Here is a 23,624-nt window from a genome sequence, read left to right on the forward strand (position 1 = left end):
GCACGGGGGCGGGCGCGCTCCGTGACGTCAGCGCGTATCCGGCCAAGCTATAAATAAACTTCCGGCGGGCTGGCGGCCGGCCCCGCCGCCCTGCGCTGCGCTGCGCTGAGATCCCCGGGGAGGCCGCGCCGCGCGTCGCCATGGCAACCGGGCCTGCGCCTGGGGACGCGCCTGGGCCCAACTCCTCCTCCTCCTTCTCCTCCTCCTCCTCCTCTTTCTTCTGGACAGGCCCCGGACTCGGCCTGCCGGTGCCCGCGGTCCCGGTGTTGGCCGCTGCAGAGCGGTTTTGTGCCGCGTTTTGGCCGTCAGCGTGTGAAACTCCATGCGTTGGCTTAAATTAAAGAGTGTAAAGTACTGCGTTTCACACTACTCGGGTTCATAAATAATTCCTGTTAATGGAATCAGTGGTATCAGCGCTTGCAGGGTTCCACAGAGTTATGCGCATTTGGGGAGCTCTGTGTGTATTTTCCTATTTTTTTTTGGTTTTCCAATCCATTTCTGTCTCTGCAGGTGAAGTGAAAGCCTCGCAAGCAGCAGTAGATAGAGCAGCGATGCTTGTCCCGCCTAATCTCCAATCACTGTACCTGGGAACACCAGCATTATAAGCATATTGGGGCTTGCAGTTCTCATACATGTTGAAGCATTACTTAACCTCACAGTTTAGGAGATGCATCCTGTCCTGATGCACACGGTTTCTTGGGACGTCATGCAGAGGCTGTCAGCCCTCCAGGAGTTCAGATCCGGAGGTGCCACCACCTTCAGTTCTCCAGGGAAGTAGCTTGCTTCTTCAGAAACTCTGTGCTCGGAGAGAAACCCCACGGTTCTACAGTCATTTTATCTGCAAGGTCTGTAGCTTGCTGCCCTATTTGGCTAGACAGCGTGCGTGGCTAGACAGGTGAGCTAAAACTAGGAGCAGCTAGGTTGTCTGTGACCGATTTCTTGTGACACTTTCCCCTCTTGCACTAGGATGGATTACCCACAAGCCGCCAGCGGGGCAGCCGGTATCTTGGTTTCTATCTAATCCTCCCCAAAGTACGAGCTCCCCACCGTTGGCAGCTGTCTGGAGGCTGCTGCAAAGGATGAAAGAGTCTAGTTATGAGCGAGCCCTCAAACTAACCTCACCCGCTGACTGTGGTGAAGTCAAGTCACAGCGCTGTCTTTCCAGGAAAAGTTTACTTAATATTTCTGCCCCGTGATGTTTCAAAGAGAGCTTCAGGGAGAGCTCTCACTGGTGGGCAAGTTGGGTTCTTCAGATGTATTTGAGCAAGAATGCCGTGAGCAAGCTTTCGTTACTCATCTGATGCTTTCTGTTAATGTCAGTTGATGCCTGAGGGTCCCCTGTAGGGTTCGACCATTTTGCTAGTTGGCTCTTAGGAAGTTTTTGATAGCAAGAGCACGTAACGTGTGTGGTGAGCTGCTATCCCAAGGGAAGAGTAGTTGGGGTGCTTGGCTGTAGGCTGGGGAGAGCTGACTGCAGCACAGAGTCACTGCTCGCTGCTGGCTCCCAAAGCCTTGGCTTAACGAGGATGAGAAAGGTGGGAACGTGGAGGTGATCTCGGTGGTGCTCAACCTAGTCACTTTTTTTTTGTTCTTTCTTCAGTTTAAATACGTGGGCAGTGATTCCACCAGTGTAGTGAGCTTGAGTAGAAGGCAAGTTAGAACAAGGACAGCTCTGGGGAAAACAGACAAAGACGAACAGGACATGGAGCCAGAATGGCTCTTTAGAGTGTGCTAGAGAAGCAAAACAAAATCACAGAATTTTCGGGGTTGGAAAGGACCTCCAAAGATCATCGGGTCCAACCCCCTGCCAAAGCAGGTTCCCTAGAGCAGGCTGCCCAGGTAGGCGTCCAGACGGGCCGTGAATATCTCCAGAGAAGGAGACTCCACAACCTCCCCGGGTTCCCTTTATGTTGTTTCCCCAGGCTCAGATAATCCTTAATTCTTGGTGCTGGGATTAAACCCTTTATGGTGATGCTGTCTGTGATCAGGCTACTTGATAACAGTTTCTTTGACTTCAAAAGGCATACAGTAAAAATAAATACTTAAGATATTTATTTTTAAAATACTTAAAATATTTATTTTTTTTAAAAAAAATTTTTTGCAACTACACTTGATAGTAAGAAAATCTGACATTACTGTGACGACTTTGTATAATCTTTGAGTACTTGTACAAAAATAAATCATTGAGGAGTATCTTTCCTGAGCAGTTTGTAGCTTCAGGTAGACAGGAGTATTTCATCTGGTGAAGTCATTCCAGAAACCAAACTGTAGCAACACAGCGCGCCCTGGTTCCTTATTCTGAAGAAGTTTTAATTGGCATTGCTTTCCTGGTTCCCTTGTTTTTCTTTTCATCGCATGGCAAAAATGCGCCAGCTTCATGGTTCGGGTCTGACATCGTAAGCACAAGACGATGTGGTTTGTTAATGTCACCCTTTGGTTGCAGCTTATGCCTGTGGTAACACTAAAAAAAACATGCCCTTCTTGTTTTCTCTGCCTCCTGTTCTTCTTTTCTCTCTAATCTCTCTTCTGCCTTGTACCTCTAGAGTTTCCAGTCGCTGTTTTAGGTCTCCTTCCTTCCACGAGGGGCCTGTTCTGGACTTTCCCACATCGCATTTCCCTGCTTAACTAGCTCAGTTCGTGTCTGCATTATAAAAGTGAAGTCAGGAGTGATTTCACCTTAGCCTTGTAGGGTTTTAATAACGTGTTTATCTTGACAAGCTGGTGATCTGTGGAAGAAGTGCTAGGGAAACCTGCAGTTGCTGGTTAACATCTGAAGCATGCAGTCTTTTCTTTTACTCCATTCAGCCTTTTTCTAAACATTTTTTTTTTGACATTTGGTTTTAATTATGCACTCTTTTGCCATTGATTCTATCATTCAGGACTGACTTCGGTCACGAACAGAAATTAGAAAGCAGTTTTGCTCTCTGTGCTCAGGGATCTAGCACGTGGTAGAGACAGCTACTTGTGTATGAGGAGATTTGCCCGTGCCTTTCCATGTGATGGTCTCTTCCACCAGCGAGCAGATCTCACCCCCCACTCCCTTCACCTAGTCAGTAATTTGTCTCAATCTTCCTTGAGCCAAGAGTTTTGTGTGGGAGAGGAGGGAGAAACCTGCGACGTGATCTTTGTGTCTTCTCTTAGAGGAAAAAAAAAAAAGTCTGCCTGTAATATTTTTAAGGCCGCTACACAAAGTGGCGAGTAGCCAGGAAAGACTGGGGACTTCCTTCCTTTTCCTCTTCCTCCAAGGTGAGGGGAGGGATCCGTCTTTGTACGACTGCTCTGCAAGCAAAACTGAAAGTACGTGAGAAAAGGCAGCGTGGCCTCAGTGCGAGGGGGAGGCGGTTATTGGCGTGTTAGCCCTCGTCATCCTGTGTGTCAAAGGGAGTTGATATTGAATGCGTTCAGGAACTTTTTTTTTTTTTACAGAAACATACTCAGGGAATTGTATTGCTCCCTTTCAAACTCACTGGATGTTTAAAATGCACGTACTACGCTTAATTACCAACGCTTGTGCTTTAGCCTTGGAAGAAGAGCTACAGAAGTAAAGGAAGGTAGAAATAACCAGTGCAGCCATCCGGGGTGCACTTTCACTTCAAGTGAGCCTCTTCAATACTGGGGAAGAACTAGAAAATGTGTGTTTGAGGAAGTCAGGGGTTGTTCCTGCCTGTCGTGGTTTGGACATTGGGCAATTCCTGGTGCAGGTGGAGGATGGTTGGGTAGGGTGGCTGGACAAGGGCAGTGATAGAATTTGGTGGGACTGATAAACCAGGAGGAACCAGGTGAAAGAAGTCTTGGTAATATTGCATAAGATCCTCTACAGGTCATAAAAGCTGGAGAATGAGCATCGGGAGATTTCTTCTTGAAAAAACAGAGTATGGGAAATATGACACTGAAGTCCTGTAACTCAAGAATAGAGGCTTTGCTTCATTCTGAGTTGTGTGGAAGCAAACTGCAATCCAGACAAGAACTGGCTATGTTAACCTGCGCTTCTCGGAGTGATGCCTCGATCCCCTTTGCAGAAATCAGTTTGTATGGTAATTGTGCAGATATGAAGATGTGAGCTTGCCTGTGTACTTTCACACAAACCATAAATGTTTTCTGTTTGAAAACCGGCCTAATTGTTTCCTAAAACCGAAGAAAGACGTTTTTATGTTAAGTATTAGGCTAAAATAAATTCTTGTGTGAACAATGTGTGGGATTCCGTGGAGTCATGGCTATATAATTGTACAGATTTATTTATATTTAAACGGTTTCCCGAGTTCCGATTGTGCCTCTCGCTTGTATAAATACGGGACTGCTCCCTGCCTCCCAGTTTCACAGTGCCTTTGGCCGCGGTGAGTCCTGGTGCGTTAGCTGGCTACTGACTTTTAGTAGCCACTCATATGGTATAGATTTGCTAGGCTGACGCAAAATGAAGCAATTTATCTCCGCCGTAATACGGGCTGCTGAAAGCCTATCACCCCGAAGCTCTGCTCGTTGCACTGTCACCCCGCTGAGTACCAAGACAAGTTCAAGGTTTTGGTTTTGGTCTTAGGCTTCACAATGCTCGATGGAAGTGGCCCAAGCTGCCCTAGGGAACACCTTCTGCAGTCACGACCGCTCATGACAGCTGCATTCCACGGGAACAATGGCATTGTTGGCAAAATGGGAAATGAATGGGGGAGACAAACTGCTTCTGCAGTTAGCCCACAACTGAGGGATGCATTCCTGGAACGCATCAGAACGCCTGTAAACCTCGCTGTCCTTGGAATTAAGCGTGAAATTCACTTGCTTCCATCTAGACGTTCCACACCGACCAGAAAAAAAAAAAAACCCTAGGGCGTGCACAGGGATGATCTCAGTTTCTTTTTAAAAAGGACTCTGACTATAACAATGTATATGGAAGTATAGAAAAAATAGTGTACATTTTTTTTCTGCTATTCTTGTGCAGCTGTTAGTAGGCTTTCTTGTGGCTCCCGTACCCAAAGCTCTCAGTCTCCAGGCCAGTAATAGAAATGCTGTTTGAGCTTGCTTTTTGAGCGAAGGCAAATCCCAGTCAAAGAGAAGACAATAGAAAGCTAAGTGGAAAAGCAACACAGAAGGCTGATTTTAAAAAAGATTTAACTTTATCTTACTTTTTCTGCACCCCTCCTTCACTTCTTAATGTGCTTCATTTTACAGATGTGCTGTGGATTGAAGTGCAACAGTAAAATTTATTAAATATTGCAAATGCTCTTGGGACAAGAACCTCACTGATCCCCTGTAGATCTCCTTTGAATCAGAGTAAGTAGATTCAATAGCAGGGAGAAAATACCCACTATATACATGTATATACATATATACAAGGATTTATAATATATATATAAACATATATGAGTTTAAAAGCAATCTGAGGAGAATGGAGGGAACGATAAAGCTCCCAGAGACATCGAAGCAAAAGCTGGCTGAAAAGCGGTGCGGAAGATGTTGCGATTCTGCGTGACTGAGTGAGAAAATGGCAGATGAAATTTGGGATTGATAAATGCAAAATAATGCACACAGAGAAAAACAACTAATTACACATACACAGTGATGCGCTCTAAATTACCTATTATCACTCAGGAAGGGTTCTGGACTCATTGTGAATAGTTCTGTGAAAATGTCAGCTTGCTACTCAAAGGAGGTCAAAAAGGCAAGTACAACAATGTTAGGAAGGGGTGGAAAGAGAGCACAAATAAAAAGATAAACCCATCAGGCTCTTACCTGAATCCATGAAGATTCTGAAAACTGTCTTGTGGGCCGCCTCATCAGAAGGAAGATAGAGCAGAATTAGGAAAAAAGATGAGAGCAGGAACAAGGATCAGTGCAAGATTTTTCATATAAGGACAGGAAACTTTTTCATCTTAAATAACAGAATTCAGGGGAGAGGGATTGAATGTGATAGCTCTCTGCAGGGTCATGGGTGGATATGGCAAATAGAGGTTTCTTTTTTTGGTAATAAATCACAAAAGTTAAGTATTCACGATGCAAGCTTAAAAACAAGCAAGAGGACATATTTTTAAAGGAAAAAAGAGCAAATAATTACAACATGGCACTCACTGATGGAGGCAGTTTGAGTAAGTAAGTTAAAGCAATGCTCTGAGAGATGAGTGGTGTCCACCACTAATTACTAAACACAAAGGTGGTGATGCTGCTTCTGGCTCAGGAAGACCTTCAGTTGCCTACAGCCCAGGCAGGATGGTTGTACCTTTCCCAAAGTAGTCAGTGTTGACCTGGGGCAGGATAGCAGCATCAGTGAAGTTATGGCCCGATGTGTGGAGCTTTTCACGTGCTCAAGCACTGGTGTCAGGAGCAGTCCCTGTGATGGACAGCCCTGTGGTTCATAGCAGACAAAACATCTTGTTCAGAGCACGTGGAGTGTGCATGTAACAGTTGAGGGAAGAAAGGCTTTGTTTCTGAATGTAAGAAGATGAAAGTAACTGAAATTCAACATATAAAAAAAAACCAAACATACAGAAAACCATGGCCTGTTCTGTTGCCCTGCACACATTGATTTGCTGGGTGATTACATTTCAAAATGTTTATGACCTTTCAGTAGGCTGGTGAGAGACGATACGTGGGGTTGTCTGAGGGTGTGTAGTCTCTGGTGCATCTTAGTAATGTCAAAGAAGGTTTCTCAGTTTCACATACCTAACTGCAAAGCCTCTTTTTTTCTTTTTTCCTTTTTTTTTTTTTTTCTTCTTTCTCTGTGTTTGTTTTAGTGGCATTTTTCTTCAGCCAGATACCAGTTTCTTACAGACATAGGAGGTGGTGCCCTCTAAAGTGGTGGCAGAGAAGATGAAGGAGATGGGTACTGCCTGTGTGCTGGTGATCCTACAGCCTGAGCGCTCTCAGTGATTCCCCTGGTTACTTCCCAGAAGTTGCCTACCTGCGTAGATTACACCTGCATGGCTTCTTGGCCAGTCTGTGGAAGAGCAGCTGGTCATAACCACAAGGAAAGTGGATCCCAGGCTGGAGAGTACTCATTTTCATCCCTGAAGCCTTTTAAAAGCAAGACAGGAAAGAGAAATTGTAGATGTTTTTACTGAAATTTCTGTATTTGTGAACCTAGGGACTCAGGGAAAAACATAACAAATAGGACAATGTTGTGAATACATGTACTTACAGAAGGGCAGATCCATTTGCTGGACCTCAGTCTGATAATAAAAAAAGAAAATGAAACATAGAGTGTTATTGTTTATTAAATCTTCAAACTCTCTGCTTTCCACTTATTTAAAAACAAAAATAAACACAACACAGAAAAAAAAAGGCAAGTGAGATGATGCTGAAATACATGTTTTCTAGCGTTGGTCTGCTCAGCATCTCTTAGAAAATATCAAGAAGTTGGCCTCAGGGAAAGTATCTCCTGAATCAGACTGAAGGTGTTGATAGAGATTCTGTGGTTAAAACTTCTGCCTACGACCAAGTTCTGAGCATCAGTGTTTGATATCCTAGCAAGCAAAAGAATTAAAAAAGGACAGTAACTGGGTAACTTGGGGAATAATCCATTCAAGGAACAAAGATGTTCCAGGCAAATACATTGCTTTTTAAAATTAATAAACAATGCTAAGTGATTAACTTCTAACAATATAAAAATCGGGTGTATGTATTCTATTTTGAGTAATTTCTTTCTTCAAGTTGCTAGACTGAAATTATTTTTGCCATAAATGCAGTGTTACTCATGTTTCCTGTAACAACTACTTTGCTGAGGGCTTGAAGCGTTCATTTTACAGTTAGAGCAGGAATTTCCAACCTTTCAGTTTGCAGGCTCAGAAGAACGTGTGGTGCTTGCAGGAGTGCCTCTAGAGCAAATTTAAGCCTGTGAGAGCTGTCTTTGTAGTTTTGTGATCTCTGAGTCCACTGATGCTTTGGAGGTCTCCAAAACCTGGAACAACTTACTTAGACTCCTAAAATGACACAAGTAAAATAAATAAATAATCTCAAACATGTTCTTTGCATGGAAGCTGAAAATTTATCCCAGGTATTTTGCTGGCTTTGCCAGGAGCTCATTCTGCACATTTATTCAAGCATCAGCTAGAGATTTCTTTCTAGAAACTGGCTAGCAACTACTTGATCAAATTTAATTACGCTGGATTGATCGGATCCGTTTTAAGTCTTCCTTCCTGCAATGCAAAGGAAGCTATGAGCTAGTTAAGAAAGTGGCGTTCTCGTCAAATATTACTCCATGAGTCATCAATTCTTCGTCATTATGAAAACTGATGAAATATCCATTGAAATATCCTTTTTTTTTTTTTTTTTTTTTTTTTTTTTTTTTTTAATTTAGTAATATCTTAGTAATATCTTTTACTGGCTAGGTCAGTATGGAGGTCAGGCTTTCTAGTCTGTGGCTCCTAAGGTCCCTCTTCATGCCATACTAAAAAGTTGCTTTCATGGGTAATATCTCACATTTCCAGAAAACAAAACTGATTAAAGTGAAAGGTTAAATGACAGACGTGATTAGGTTTTCAGTTTGGTGAAAAGTTCCTTTACATTTTTTGGGTTTTGTCCTGACCCGTTACAACACTAAATTCAGCTAACTCAAGGTTTCTGCCCTGCCATTCAAATTCCACTGGCCTTAAAAATTCAGAGGTTGCTTTATCCTTACTAAAAATCACTTCTGACCATAGGTGTGTTACAGTGTCTTTAAAATAGTGTAAAAAAAAATCACCCAAAGCAACAAATGAATGCAAAAGGTAGAGGGCTTGTGAGAAAAGACCCAAGTCCCTTCCGATAGGTCTCAGCCTGGTAATCAGCCTATCAAGGAATAATTTTTCATCTTATGGCATTCTGAACTTAACTGTAAAATCATTTTCTTTAGTAAAAATTGCCTTTGCTAATCCTTTACATGTAACTCAACTACTCTTTTTTTTTTTTTTTGTAAATTGTGAAGCACAGAGGGCTATAAATTTACTTACTCCTTTCTACGGGGACAAAGGTTCAAAGATGCAACACATGCGCTTGGCATCCTTGTTTCTAGTGCTTCTCTCTTCACTCTGCTTGCTCTTTTATGTCTTTATCTCATTCTGAGTGGGACACAAGAAGGCAGGAAGGAGCCAGGGGGATGTACTCAGCAGAGCTGGTTTTCCCCGATTCTCTCCTCCACAGGATCTACAAATGACCCCTGTCTTCTCAGAGGAGGGACCTCGTGCTTCAGGACTCCGATGCAGCCGAGTCCATAGTGTGATGTCCTTCCTGTGCATTCGGAGGATGCCCACACGGCTTTGTGGTTTCTACAGCGAGCTTTTGTGTGGAAGCAGCGTGCACAGCGAAGTAATATCTTTCTCTGTGAGTATAGTAAACTGGGCCAAAAAGAGAAATTTTGCCAGCTAGGTGGAGCTCCCCCACTAAGTTTATTCTCTTCTAGGTTTTGTACAGCCTTCATCACTATCACTGAATCTGTAAATTCACTTGATAGGTGGTCAATTTACAAAGAAAACTAAAAAATGTAGGAAAATCTCTCTCCTCCACAGATGTTGCCTCAGGAGGAGGTGAATGCACAGCGAGCCAGCATCTACAGACCGTGGCCTGGCTGAGGCTGTGGCTCTCCATGTCATTTCCATTCAGTGCAAACCCGGGGGTGCTGGTTGCTCTTTTTTCTTCCTGGATAATACACATTTAAAAGTTCTTTGTGGTGACTCCAAAATAGCCCACAGGTTGCTGTAAGATCAACTTGTATTTAACTGTAGCAAACACCTGCTGATAGCAAAACATGTTCTTCCCCCCAAAAGCCATTCTCTGGCGTCCTATGTTTCCATACTTAACCAGAGAGTGCTACATTGAGTGATTTCTCTCTTTGTGGGGAAAAAGGATGAGCTTTCTCCCTGCAGCCTGAGGAGCAAGGACCAGGTGCGATTTGTTACCAATTTTTATGCTGTCTCCACAGTAAAGCGTCTCCAGGACATTTTAGGCCTCAATGTAACCACATCACGGTTAGGCCTCTGGTGGTGCTGAAGCCACTGGGCCTTCAGTAGTTTCCAGTGAATATGGGACATCAAGCTTAGCACATGGCTGTGTTGGTAGTTCAGGAAGAAATACAGAGCCTCGGTTGCTGTCTTACAGGGAAATTCGTGTTTTGGAAAAACACAGCTGCTTTTTTGTGGTTGTGAGGAGAGCCTAATGCATATCCTCACTGGTGTTTAAAATAATGCATCGGGTTTTGCCAAAAGCACGCAAGCGGTCAGTTAGCGTTGCTCAGCTGCTGAACAGTAATTCATTATGCTGCGGTAATTTGTTTATTTTTTGCTGTGATACCCATATGCTGGAGTAACAAGTTACGGTGCGGGGTCTGAAATGTAATAAAACAGAGCTATTAAGAAGCTAATTTCTTTTTCCATGCAGCTAGTTTTCAAAGTAAAAGTGAACTTTTTAAGGGCTATACTGAAGTATAATTAAGTAAGGATTAAAAAAAGAAAAAGGAAATAAATAGTGAACAAATAACTTTCTCTGCCAATAATTCATTTGTTTGAAACCAAGTCTCTCCAAAGGAAATTTCACATATATGTGTTTCTGTTGTAATACAACACTAGCATGTGGGCTTCTGTAAGATCATGTATGGAATACATTCAGCCATTAGCAATCAATGTTTTGATTCACTAAATAGCCAATTAAAAGGAGAAAATCAGAACCATGCTGCAGCATTAATAATGGCAATAGAAGACTTTTAGATTGTGTCAAGTCCTTCTTTTATTTTCTCTGAGGATATGCATACATTAGTATAATGGGAAAATGTCTTTCAGTTCTTTAATTCCACCCTGGGAAAAATTTAAAAGGTTTAAAAATTCTTTTACTTTGGATATTGAATGAAGGCAATGTCTGAGATTCCTGCTCCCTGCCTGAATTCTGAAAAGCAAAGCACTGGGGAGCATCTCCCATCAGTTAATGTCTCGTGTTTTAATAACTAATGGTGCCACATATGCACCTTTTATCACAGCTTATGTAGAACATGGAGGAAGGAGCACCAGAAAGAGGAGGGAAGAATTTGTCAGAAGTCTTAGAAAGTCATTCTTATCTGCCTGACTGGACTGGTAACTACACTTATGATGTTGTGCAAAGAGGGATATTTCAATGGAATGGTGATTTAATTTTATAAATATAGATTTGTGTTATCATGAAACCAAATGTATTTTTATATGCATATAGCTATTCTAATGGGAAAATTGTTGACCCTAAAACCTGTATATTGTTAAAGCTTAGCAGCTTATGTAACATTTTAAATTCCATTCATTTATTAACTGAAGATTTTTTAGCTTAGTGTACAGAGTGGTTTTATTAAGTATTCTGTGCGTTGTCATGGCACGGTAGACATAAGCTATGCCATGAAGACTTTTTCCAGTTTCTTATGACCACATCCAAATTTTGGTGGAAGAAGTGGGTTTTTGGCCTTTGTCTGAAGGAACAGATTCTGTCCTCTCTGCAGTCCCAAGTTCACCTTTCTAGCTGATGCTTTTGAGCTAAAGAGTTACTTGAGAACTACTTGAGTTAAGTTACAATTGGGTACCACTGGCTGTTGGGCTTCAGCAAATATCTGAAAAGTGACCAGCATCAGTGACTTGGTACATATACCAGTACAGTAGAAAAAGCTTTGTTTACAATGTTGTGTTCATCATTATTGTTATCATTTTAAAACTAAACCAAACCAAACAGGCGTCCTTCTCTCCTTAGCAGAGCTATGCAAGAAGACCTTCTTGTTCTAGACATAGTCACTAGAACATGTCCATACAATTGCTCTACTTTCAACTCAAGTATGGCACCTTGCAATGTAGTGCCTCTTTATATTCCATAATATTTTAAAAAGTTGTACCCAAGATTTGCCAACAGTAGTAATGAGTGCTGGGACAGTATGTGAACAGGGGGAGGATCACTGGGTTAAAAACACAAAGGCAAAGATGTAAGGTCAATATATCAGAGCAGCTCACTTAAGCAACTCATGTAATGGGCTTCTCTAATTCTGAAGCCAACGCTTTAATGTTAGCTAGTGATTTTGTATTTATGTAGTCACACAGCAAAGGATTTAAGTGACACCATATCAGCTAGTCATGTTTCAAATGAGGCAATGGAGTTATACATGTGACTGGAGAAGAATTTTTTGATGAAATGATGTTATGGAACTCTTATAAGCCAAAGGTGATGGTAGTTTTGCAATCTAGTTGAAGCAACTGAATGATTTCTTAACTGTTTGCATATGACATCAGTTTCATTCTGGGGTACTGTAATGCTATTGCAGAATAATGGTCCAAAATATTCAAGCTTTCACTGAAGCCCTTTGATTTTTCAGAACATTTCCATAGATGGTGAGTGTGCATTTCAGTGCTTACAAGAAAGCAGAATACCAGCTCAACTCTACTGACTGTTGGAACAGGTAGTCAGATTTCTGTCAGCGATGCAAATAGTGAGTTATATGTATCTGTATGTTAATGGCAGGGGAGTCCCCATCCGTGAGGCAATGTATACGTATGAAGTTATAAATCAGTATCTTCAGACCTTAATAGTTCACCCTAGAGAGGATAAGTTGCAGGCTGAGCAGGGCTGAATGCTGGCTCCTGACAGGCATTGTTTTGTTCTGAGTCAGTTGCTTGGGGCTGTGGTGACAGCTGCTGACTTTGCAAATAGCGGGGCTGGCTGGGGATGTCAGAATATCATCTCTTCATTGTCGGCCTTGCTGCTGAAGAGTATCGCCCTGATAAATCTTATAATGGGAGTAAGTGTGCTTACCTCATTCTTTACAGGCACAGCTAGAAGGTTTGATTAAAACAGCTGGTGACCTTGCCAGCGGGACTCATGTGAGTGTTCATGCAAGCTCTTTTGTTAGCAGGGCTCTGCAAGTGGTAACCTGCAACGGATGGGTTATGAGGAGACACCAAAAGTGGTGGCAATTTCATCCTACACACCTAGATCTGAAAGAGGATATGCATGTGCAGAAAAGTTTGTTCTTACTCATCCTGCTTCAATTTATATTGGTGTAACTACAAGAATACAACTTCCCCTTCCCTGAACACAACTATTACCAGTACAATTTTGTGTCTCAGCTGTAAGTTTTACCAGAATAAGGAATTTTAAGCTTTGTTCTAGGAGGTTTGTGCTCATCTAACAGTTTTGCTAAACACATCACAATCTTTACTGAATTTGTTTTGTGGCTAGAAAAAAACAAGACTTAAAAAGCTATATAGGCAAGTATTCATATGATTTCCCAGCAGTGTCGCTCTTGATAGGTAAATAATTTAAAATGTTAAATAATAATATCTTTTGAATAGTGTAGACTGCTTATAATAAATGTAGTAGAATAAATAGGACATTATTGTTATTATTATTATTTTTACCTTGGCTACAAATGTTTAAAAGCTGTCAATCTTTTGTTGATGTTGTATTGGTTTTATTTCTGGCCTCCACCTTGCAAAGAGAGACTCAGAAAAGGAAGTGAAAACATTTTACAACTTGAGCTAGTTTTAGTTTCTAGCAGACTTGTTGCAATATCTGTACAGGAGCCTGTGGAGAACGTAAGTATTCTGAAAAGGAAAGTTTCATGCCTGCTTAAATGCTGTTGTAGGTTTATTTGTTTAACATCAGCAAATGGCATCCCAAGGCTCATGACTAGGAGCATGCTGCCCTTCAGAATGAGTGTAATTTACTGCATTTCTGTATACTATTTGATTCATTAACACACATACGCATATTTGCTCAGAGTACTTTGTAAAACTGGCACAACATAGATATATTGCATAGCTGTTACTGAAAAGAGTATACCTCCTAGGGCTAGAAGGGGGCTTCAGAAGCATTTCAGTGTAAAGAGTTCAGAATCACAATAAGAGTTCAGAATCACAGCATCTCATTTCAAAGGAAATTCCCTCATGAAGATTGTTGCTGTTTTTGTGTCACAAATTTAAATTCATTCTTCAGCAATGAATCACAGGTCATAGAGGTAACAATAAAGTGAAGAAGAAACTGTATTTTACATGTTTGTCAGGTGAGAAAAAAATAGAAATACTATGATGATGAGATTAATATGGCCAGGTGTGGATGGGGTTTATAGTATCCTACTCTGTGCAAGGTGAAGGGATTTAGAGGGAATAAGCAGCTACCAGTAGGTGCAGTTTATTATTATTATTATAATCCTTATTATTATTAGTGATTGTAGGTCTGGTAGGTGAAGAAAAACACACATGTGGCATAGTTTTTTCTGATATTAGAAGTTAGGTGCTTACTCACACCAGCCTATCGTTCTGCACTTTTGGTTACAGTGATAGTGTCTGCTGGATGAAACAAATTATGCACATGTTTCTCTACAGTCTTTAGAGCACTAATTACAACTGCTTATGCTTATCTTCTGTTTTCTACACTGATGAGCATTACTAATGTGACTAATATTCCCCAAAGCAATATTTACGGGACTTTTGCTCTAGACCACAGAAAGAGGCTGTTCTGAGGGTGTCTGGGATCTCTGATGGAGCAATATTCAACAAGACACTATTTGAAAATATTGACAATTCATATAACATAGGTCCAGTATTTGACGTTGGTTTTGCTTCTTGCCAGTAGTTTTCTTCTGTATGTCCACAAAGGAACGTCATTCATCCTGGGGAGGTGCAAGGACAGAAAGAAAAGTGAAAATAGTAGTGCCAAGGACTGAAAAAGGATAGGAAACTGAAACTTCGTTAAGAAAAGACATTTTGAAACTTCAAAACACAGTCAAATATTTAGCTTCTAAACCCATTATTTGTCCCCACCTTTCTTTAGTCAAATTGGTAAGTTTCCAGTGTGTTCCTCACCATACTATATGAACACTAGGGCCAAGTTTCTAATGAGTGAGGAAGTGTCATAGGCAGTGAGTCTTTAATCTGGGCTAATTGTCAGAGAAGCAGCAAAGCTAATTCTTACTACTAACTCCAGGAGCACCTTCACTTTATTATGTTCCTGAAAAAGAGATACCTGGAGACTAGTTAAGGTCAGATTTAAGTGTTTAAGTGCTGTATTGACCGAGGAGACTTCAGAAGGTGGTGTGTTCTCCCACTGTGCATCCAGGAGAGAGCTTTACAAAGTTAGTGTTTTCCAAAGAGTTTAATGACACGTTTTGTAGAATTGCTAAAACGGTGAGACAGGCACCAAACGTGCATCCAAATCTGATCTCAGCTATTGCACAAAAAATGCAATCTATTGCATCATCTCCACCTCAAAAAAATAAAATAAAGCAAAATAAACACCACGGCAGTTGTAGATACTACGCTTCCTGTTGGTTACCTCACAAAGCACTTGTAATTCCATAGTCACATTTTTTTCATTTAGTGAATGAACCAAATAGAAAATCCCCCATATTGGTTGCAGGATGAGAGGCGGGTAGAATATACAGTAGGAAGTGGTAGGAAGATGTTTGACCTGTGTGGGAATATGTTTTGGGGACATCCATAAGCAAAGGGTAGGTTGAGAGCAGAGCTTAGAATAAGACTGAGATGTAGGGTCCAGTTTGAGCACTAGCTGCTGGAAGGCACCAAGTTTCTATGACTTACCTGTGTTGTAGCTACTGGCTGATCTAAATTTGTAGAAATACTTCTTCCACCTAAAACCATGATGAATATATCTTAGAAAGGTGTCTTCTCCCTTTCATTTCTTGGAAGGAATAGCCATGACGAAGTGCAGTTTCTTGGGTTGCAGTGTTCTAGGCATTGTAAAATACAGCGTGGTTTCAAGCACATGACGTTCAGGTCACTCCCCCACAAGAGAACAGGCTGGTAAGAGAGAGATCAAGACAGATGTCTGAAAGCACAATTAGTCACCATGAGCTCCTCTTGGCTATAGGGCAATCTTCTAGTCCGGCACGCTGCCCAGTTAGCAGCTGGGAACACCACCGCCGAAGTGAGAGGTCCACTTTCGTTTCAAGTGGCCTTGTGTAAATGATGGGAGGCTTGTAGGTGTCAAAACCCATCCTTTTCAGGTCTCCTTCCACAAACATGGAAATCTTACGCAAGACGAAATCAGGCAATCCAGATGCAATGGATCTAAATAGGGAAAATGTTGGGCAATACCTGCTGACATCACTATCACTGGAGCTGGACCATATGTGTCTGCCATCGACTGAAGTATGTAAACTTTGCTGGACTGTGGTGTGCGGTGGAGGTTAAGGTTAGTCATGCTGGAACCCAAGCAAAAGGCCTCTTGAGGGGAGTCCACCTCTGGAGGCCCCAAAGAACTGAAAGGGAAGATGTTTCCTCAGGGTGAAGATGACCTGTTCGGTAGGGTGGTCACCAAGCTGACCAGGGGGTAGATTTAGATCCTTCAGAAGATCTGGGGCCTCACTGGAAAAGGGGAAGCAGCATTGGATCTGCTGCAGCTTCAAATCTGTGAGAGGACACCTGGCAGAAGAGGGCCAAAAAACCCTGACAGGAGTAGGAGGATGGGGGAAAATGTAGTTTGAGGTAGGAGTTTCCAAAGTTTCTGACCAGTGGAGGAAATGTTAGCATTATTCTTCCTCTGGTGCTGCCACTGAGCTGCCTTGTCGAACCTTTAAAAGAGACACTGTTGAAAACAGTGTTTTTAACAGAGTTTTGCAGGCCAGCCTTAGAGCGTTTAGGCTGGCCTCGTGGACCGTACTTTGGGAGTGCCTTCTGAAGGGGAATTCTGCTCTCCTTATTCTAATAAAGTTCTCAATTCATTGTCAGAAGACTGAAACTCTTTTGGGGATTCTGCACTATTGTCATTTGACATGGTGGCTGTCGGGGACTGAGGATGGTTTAGAGGCATGGGGGGGGTATTGGCCTATCACAGATTCCCTGGGAGCTGCTGCGTGCCATGGGGGGCCTTGCAGCCTATTCTCTCTTGCAGAAGGGGCATGCTCTGCCACCCCCAAGGAACAATAATGTTCAGACAAAGAACATTTTTTCCAGATCTCTTTTGCAAACATGGAGCTGAGCGTAGAACCCTTTCTGAGCCGGGAGGAAGCTGCAGGATTTTGTGTGTCTGCTCTACCTTCGAGCCAGGATGAATATTGGGCAGAGGCTTCTTTGTAGGTTGATGTTTTGGGACCGTCTGAGGGCAGATAGCTCTTCCTACTCTAAAACCAGAAAAAGAGCTGCTGGACCCTAGATGGAAGGTTTTGCATCCCTGTCATTAAAAACACCTCCGCTGAATAACGGGGAAAAGAGATGTAAAAGCCAATGTACTAAGAAAAGCAAAATGGAGTGCTCTGGGGCCATCGAAGGAAGTCTGATTCCTGAGTAAATATGCTAATTTTGGTGCAATTCCGGGCTAGCTACCAAATATGTGAGATCAGTTATGGGTCCACACCAGGTGTGGAATATGTAGGAGAAAACCATAACCAATCCAGTGTCTTTTTAGGGAGTGGTGAAATGAGACAGTGAGCAGACATACCTGCCCACTACCACCAAAAAGATGAAGTCCTCTACCCTTCCCTCCCTTTCTCTTCTCATCATGTACTTTGTGCTTTCTCTGACACTTGTATCTCTCCAGGAACTGATTTAATTCATTGAAATCGCAGACCTTTTATGCCATTTATGTCTCGGATAGTTTTCTGACATTTCCTGGGATTGAATCAGGCTATAGGAGAGGCTGATGCTACAGCCATGAAATGTAACAGTAGATGGTGTGCCTGTGAGTAGGGAAGAGGAAGAGAGCTGGGGCACAGGAGAGAAGCAGAAGAAAAAAGGGGCAGGCAGATCTCATACTTTCAACTGCAGGGAACCACTAGTTTGGCTTATTTACTTATCAAACTTACAGCTGTGGCTGTATGTGACTTAAAGCTTTTTTTTTTTTTTCCTGTTAAATTGAAGATTTTTTCCCTATCCATTTTTGTAAATGCCTTTTTTTTTTTTTGATTATTATTATTTTTTCCTTGATTGAGGAACTGTTAGGTAAACTGTATATTTAGCTCTGGACATGCCCGAATTTTCTTGAACTTTGATGAATTTTGTGACTTAGATTTTGCTCTTCTCTTTTTATGAGTTGTGTTTCATGCCCTCTAATTTTTTTATTTTTATTTTTTCATATGAATGATTTCCTCTCTAACAAAATCTAACAAAAAAAAAATAGATAATTAAGAGTCCAACAGCAGCAAAACACTGAGTATGAGCCATGTGGGACTCAGATTTCTTACTTGGGAGTAAACTTCACTGCTTTAGTACATGCAGTTGTTCCTCCGGGCATTCAGATTAGAGCAAGAAGACATGGGCCATAAATATGAAGGTCTTTAGAAGCAATAACTAAATAGGAAAAGGCAGGTCAAATATCAACTAACAACATTAGCCTCAGTCCCATGATGCTTATACCAAATAGTTAAACATAGGAGCATTCTTCTAAATCCAAACAAATTAATTAAGGACAGAGAGAATTGTATTTTTTTGGCTAAGAGAGGCTAAATCATATTATTTTGTAAGTTTGATTTCTTGTTCTCAGTGGACAAATTGACTTGAGTGACTGATAACTTCAACATTCATTTGACCAGAACAAAACCCCACCCCTATCACCCAAGGCTGTAGACTTTTCTTTGCTGCTCAATATCCTCATCTCTGTAAAGGAACCTTGGGAAAACAGGTTTACAAATCTGGAGCGTTACACTTTCTCTGTGCTCTGTTCTTTTAAAAATTGCCTTCCTCAAATAATAAAAAGAGCCACCAACAGCTAGACCTGTTTTAGCGGTACAGGTGTTGGCAATAAAGGGAACCTGCACTTAGACTTCAGAACATCTGTCAGGAAGTGCCTTTTTCTATTCTGGTAATGAATAAGAAGACAAAGATTGAAAAAGAAAAAAAAAAAAAAAGAATCTTTAAGGGTCAAATACCACGCATCAAGGGCAGCCCTTCAGCTATGCATGTCCTCACTGCTGGCTCTCCTTTTGCATGCAACTGTGATGCAGCTATTTCAGGGTTTTGTTTTCCCCTCCATGCCGGCTCGTACCTGCTGTAGCTCTTTGGATGGGAATAGACTCTGGGGTTTTGTCTTTAAAGTGTCATTATTTACAAGTAGTGGTACAGGAAGATGTTCAGCAGACATTGCAGCAGCTGGCAGTGAGGAGGACTTGGGGCAAGCAGACCCATGGGCAGGGAAAGGGCTGGGAGCTCCATGAGGTGGTGGCAGTGAAGGTGTGGACGGCAGAGTCTGGGACCCAGGCACCCGGGAGCAGGGGGAGGAAGGTGGAGTCATGCAGAACAGTGGCTGGAGGGGAAAGAATGGGAAATGCTATTATTAGGTGCACATGGAAATGACGAGCATGAGAACAAGGGGTGATGTGGAACGCAGCGTGTTACAGCAGTTACACTGCTTTAGTCTGTCGGTGTGCCGTGACAGGATGGAAAGGGTCCACGTTTCTGCCATTTCTTAAACGCTGTTGTCATGTTGGCTGGCTTGCAGGCATGTATCAGAGCGCTCATTTTCATGTTTTCAGTTATATCTGAAATCTGCTGTAGAGGAATTTGTTGGTCCTTTAGTATAGGCATTTTCTCCCTTTGTCTTTGTAAAAGCAAAGATCAACCCCCAACCTTTCATATTTCCTAACTAATTTTGTATTGAGATGTTTATTACATCTTTCTTGCCCGAGGAAAATCCCATTTGTCTCGAGCACACAGTATTTTCTTCTGTTTCCTGTGAAAAGCTGTTCTTCTCAGTAGGCTGTGCTTCAAAGATATTTGCCCTAAAATGCAGGCTCAACAAAAGCCACACAGTTCGCTCTCTCCTATCTGCTTGAAGCAATCACGTAGTAAGAGCTTCTCCTAAAACAAACAAACAGCGCGTCCTAAAAGCTGAGCATCTTTATCAAGGTGTTAGTGGAAGAGTGTATAGCAAAAGAAATCATGTTAGTGATATTAACCTACTTCTTAGCCACTTTCAATTTACACTTCAAGTAAGTAGAAGGGTTAGAAGGGGAGGGTGAGGAAAAGGATCTTTCTTTCTTTTTCTTTCTTTCTTTCTTTCTTTCTTTCTTTCTTTCTTTCTTTCTTTCTTTCTTTCTTTCTTTCTTTCTTTCTTTCTTTCTTTCTCTCTCTCTCTCTCTCTCTCTCTCTCTCTCTCTCTCTTATCTTTCTTTCTTTCCTTCCTTCTCTCTCTCTCTCATTTACTCTGTCCATGTGCCAGCACAGTGTGGGTATTCAGTTTCTCTCTTTTCATAACAGTTTATACAGACATGCACCAATATCTTTTATGTGATTATTGTGTGTGGTAGGAGGGGAGGTGAAACCTGTGTACCTGTTTAAGAAGCAGAGGATCCATTCCGATCCACAGAAAATATCCAATGGGATTTAGGGACAGATGTGGTATCGTCTCCATTTCATATCTAAAGATTGGTTAGATTTCAGTGTTGCACAGCCCCTCTGAAGAGATAGCTGCAACAGCCTGTACATCTATCATCTGCTCTAAGGGTGGCTTCAGAGCATGATAAAAACTCCTTTTGGCTCATAGTAGGAGTAGGTTTACAACTTCTAACTCCAGCAGCACACACCCCCTTCTGTGTATCCTGGGTAGCATACGACCAGGGGAACAGAGTAATGATTCTCTAGATATCTGATCAATCACAGGAAATAGCTGGCACCCAGTCGCTGCTAATCTTCAATCTGAGATCGGTTGCATGGGAGAATTTTCTTACTTCTTCTCTCCATGGTTATAATCTGGCCCTGAGTTTTTTTTTCACTCGAGATAACATCTGATAAGAGATTAAGGACATGATAAGAAGCTGTCTTATATGAAATTTAAGAGGCCATTAACATTCCATTGAATTGTAAAATTGTCACGCTAAAAACAGCTCTCCTGGTGTTCTGCACAGATGCAATAGCAGATCACTGAGTCACAGGAAATGATTCAGTCAACATTTCTAAACTTTCAATGTGTGTTTTATGGAAGAAACTTGATGTAAATGTTTAGACAGTTATGGTTTTGGAGATAAATACTGCAATTTTATGGAGTTTGGGGTCTGACGCACCAGAATTGTGATGCATAGTTGTGAATTTACTGAACATCTAAAGCTGTTCAATTGTTGTATCCAGTTCCAGTGTGGGATGTATTTTCTTTGGCTAATGAAATATGGTGTCATATTTGGGTATAACAGATTACACATCAGAAAATCCAAGGAAAGTTATTTTTTAATGACTTGGGATTCCCTCTGCACCGCTGCAGGAGTATTCGTATAGACCTCTGCACTGTTGCCTGAGCTTCTTGTCCAGTCACCCTGTAAATACAGTGCTTCAGTGATTTGACCTGTCATGGCAAGTTATCCTTGGCTTTAAATGACCTCAGTGAGGTAAACTGATTTCAAAGGTTATGTTAAAATGTTTCCTCTTTAATTTTAAAGTCATTAATTGCAACAGATGGGTGCTGAATACTCAAAAATAACTTTTTCTGATGTTAGTTTCTTGCAGTTAAAGTGTTTCCAGTATTTTTCAAATATTATATATCAGTAGCATTTTCTTAAATGCTTTACTTTGTAAGAAGTTGAATGTACCTGTAGTATGCTGTGACTTAAAGAACATGAAATCTATATTACAGTTACTGTACAAAACCATTGCTCCTCGTACATTTTTGTGAATCTGAAGCAGCAGTTTACAAAGCCAATGTAAGTTCTCTGAATTTATTCTGATTTAACCGAGAACAATCCAGGCCTAAATATTAATATCCATGATTGAAATATAAGCAGTGAGACAGGAACTTAGAGTTATTACTTGTTGTCATTAAATATCTGATAGCATTAAAAAAAGATCTGCTAGCACCAGCACACCAAAACAATTTCAGCTACATAAATGCAATTTTCATGTGCTTAATTTCTCCTTACAGAAAAATAATCCCAGGAGACAGGTGAGTAAGTGCAGGTGAATTTCTGCAGGTAAGTGTCTGGTAAATGTGATGGGCCTAGACGAAGCTGAATCTAGGGTATGGGCATGGATGAAAAATCTCCTGTTCCTCCCCTTTCATTGCAGAAAGGCAGGAAGACCACCAGCCCTGATCTGCTACACTTTGTTGCCAGGGTCAAGCGTTTAAAAATAGTAATTTTTTATTTATTTTGGTGGCAACAGAGACTAAATACATGGCACCTGTGTCGTCCAGCCTAAAACACAAGTAATAACAATTTTTCCCCATTTTTCCTGGGGACATCAGAAGATTCACCTATTTCTTGTTTATGCCAGAGTTGGTCCACCTTTCCATTTTCTACTTTAATGCTGATGTGTGAACATCAATATTTGATCCCAAGACAGTGAAAAAACATCAGGATGTGTAAAATTTGTAGCTGCAACAGGTGAGGACAGGGATGTCAAAACCAGTAGTGTCTTTGTGCTTCCAGATTTCCACACAGAGGTGGACTGGGTTAGTCCAAAATGAAAAGAGAGTCTCCTCTGAGAGTCCTGGCAATGCTGAATGATGAATTTGGGATGAATCAGTCATCTAGGAAAACATGGGGCATGTGCTGACCAAAGAGTTTGGTTCAGCCTAACCGAGGCTGTATAGGTGTCCAGGTGTTGGCAGCAGGGGGCTGCTCTGTGAGGCAAGGCTACGGCTGCCCTATGCCAGACACTGCCAGTGCCAGTGCCAAACATGTATTGAAGAGAGGATAAAAATGCTACAGCACAGTGAGAAGGGAGGAAAAGAATTGTGAGAGAAGCAGCCCTGCAGACCCCCAGGGGAGTGCAGCAGGAGGGCAGGAGGTGCTCCAGGCAGGCAGCAGCAGTTCCCCTGCGGGCTGTGCAGGGAGAGGCCCCCGGTGGAGCAGGCTGTCCCCCTGCAGCCCATGGGTCCCCCATGGAGCAGATCTCCACGCTGCAGTCCCCCCGTGGGTGGAGGAGCCCCCGGTGGAGCAGGTGGATGTGGCCTGGAGGAGGCTGCGGCCCATGGAGAGCCCCCGCAGGAGCAGGCCCCGGGCCGCAGCTGCAGCCCGTGGAGAAGAGCCCACGCAGGAGCAGTTTGGGAAGGACAGCAGCCCATGGGAAGGGCACACACTGGGGCAGGGAAAAAGTGTGAGGAGGAAGGAACGGCGCAGGATGGGTTATGGACTGACCACAGACCCCATTTCCCATCCCGCTGCGCTGCTCAGGGAGGTAGAGGAGATGAGAGTGAAGCTGAGCACAGGAGTAAGGGGGTGGTGGTGGGGAGGCGTTTTTATTTTTTTGTCTTTGTTTCTCACCATCCTACTCTATTTTTAATTAGTAACAAACTAAATGAATTTTCCCCAAGCTGAGTCTGTTTTGCCCATGACAATAATTTGTAAGTGATCTTCCTGTCTTTATCTTGACCTATTTTCTTGCCGTCCTGTTGAGGAGGGGGAGTGAGAGAGTGGCTGGGTGGGCATCTGGCAGCTGCCCAAGGTCAACCCACCACAACTGTGATTTATTATATATGCTAACTGTGAAAATTTTAATTCATCCAAATACCTGCTGTGTAATTTTGATGATGAGGTCTTTGATGTCAGATTGTTTTCAAGGGAAATGTAAAAAGAAGCAGAGAAGGGAAGCAGACATAATGTTGAATAGATACTCAAATGGCAAACCAAACACAAGTAGCTTTCACTGAAAATTGTCTTGAAAGGATTGCAATGACAATGTTTCTTTATTTTTTTAATTTTTTTTTATCTCCAGGGTGAATTTTAAGTAAAAGGCAATAAACAGTTTAAAAATCACAATGTCAGTGACGTAGCAAAAAAATCAAAGCTT

At 42.0% G+C, this 23,624-nt stretch overlaps 1 long non-coding RNA gene across 1 annotated transcript; it reads left to right on the top strand.

Annotated features, from left to right (window-relative positions):
• LOC137850837 (uncharacterized) lies at nt 1–7,177 on the top strand. The gene is made up of 3 exons (XR_011092830.1): nt 1–346; nt 511–5,262; nt 6,720–7,177. It is a non-coding gene; the product is annotated as an uncharacterized lncRNA (long non-coding RNA).
• Nucleotides 7,178–23,624: the final 16,447 nt, after the last annotated feature.

The sequence above is a fragment of the Anas acuta genome, chromosome 2 (genome assembly GCF_963932015.1).
Source record: "Anas acuta chromosome 2, bAnaAcu1.1, whole genome shotgun sequence".
Lineage (NCBI taxonomy): Eukaryota > Metazoa > Chordata > Aves > Anseriformes > Anatidae > Anas > Anas acuta.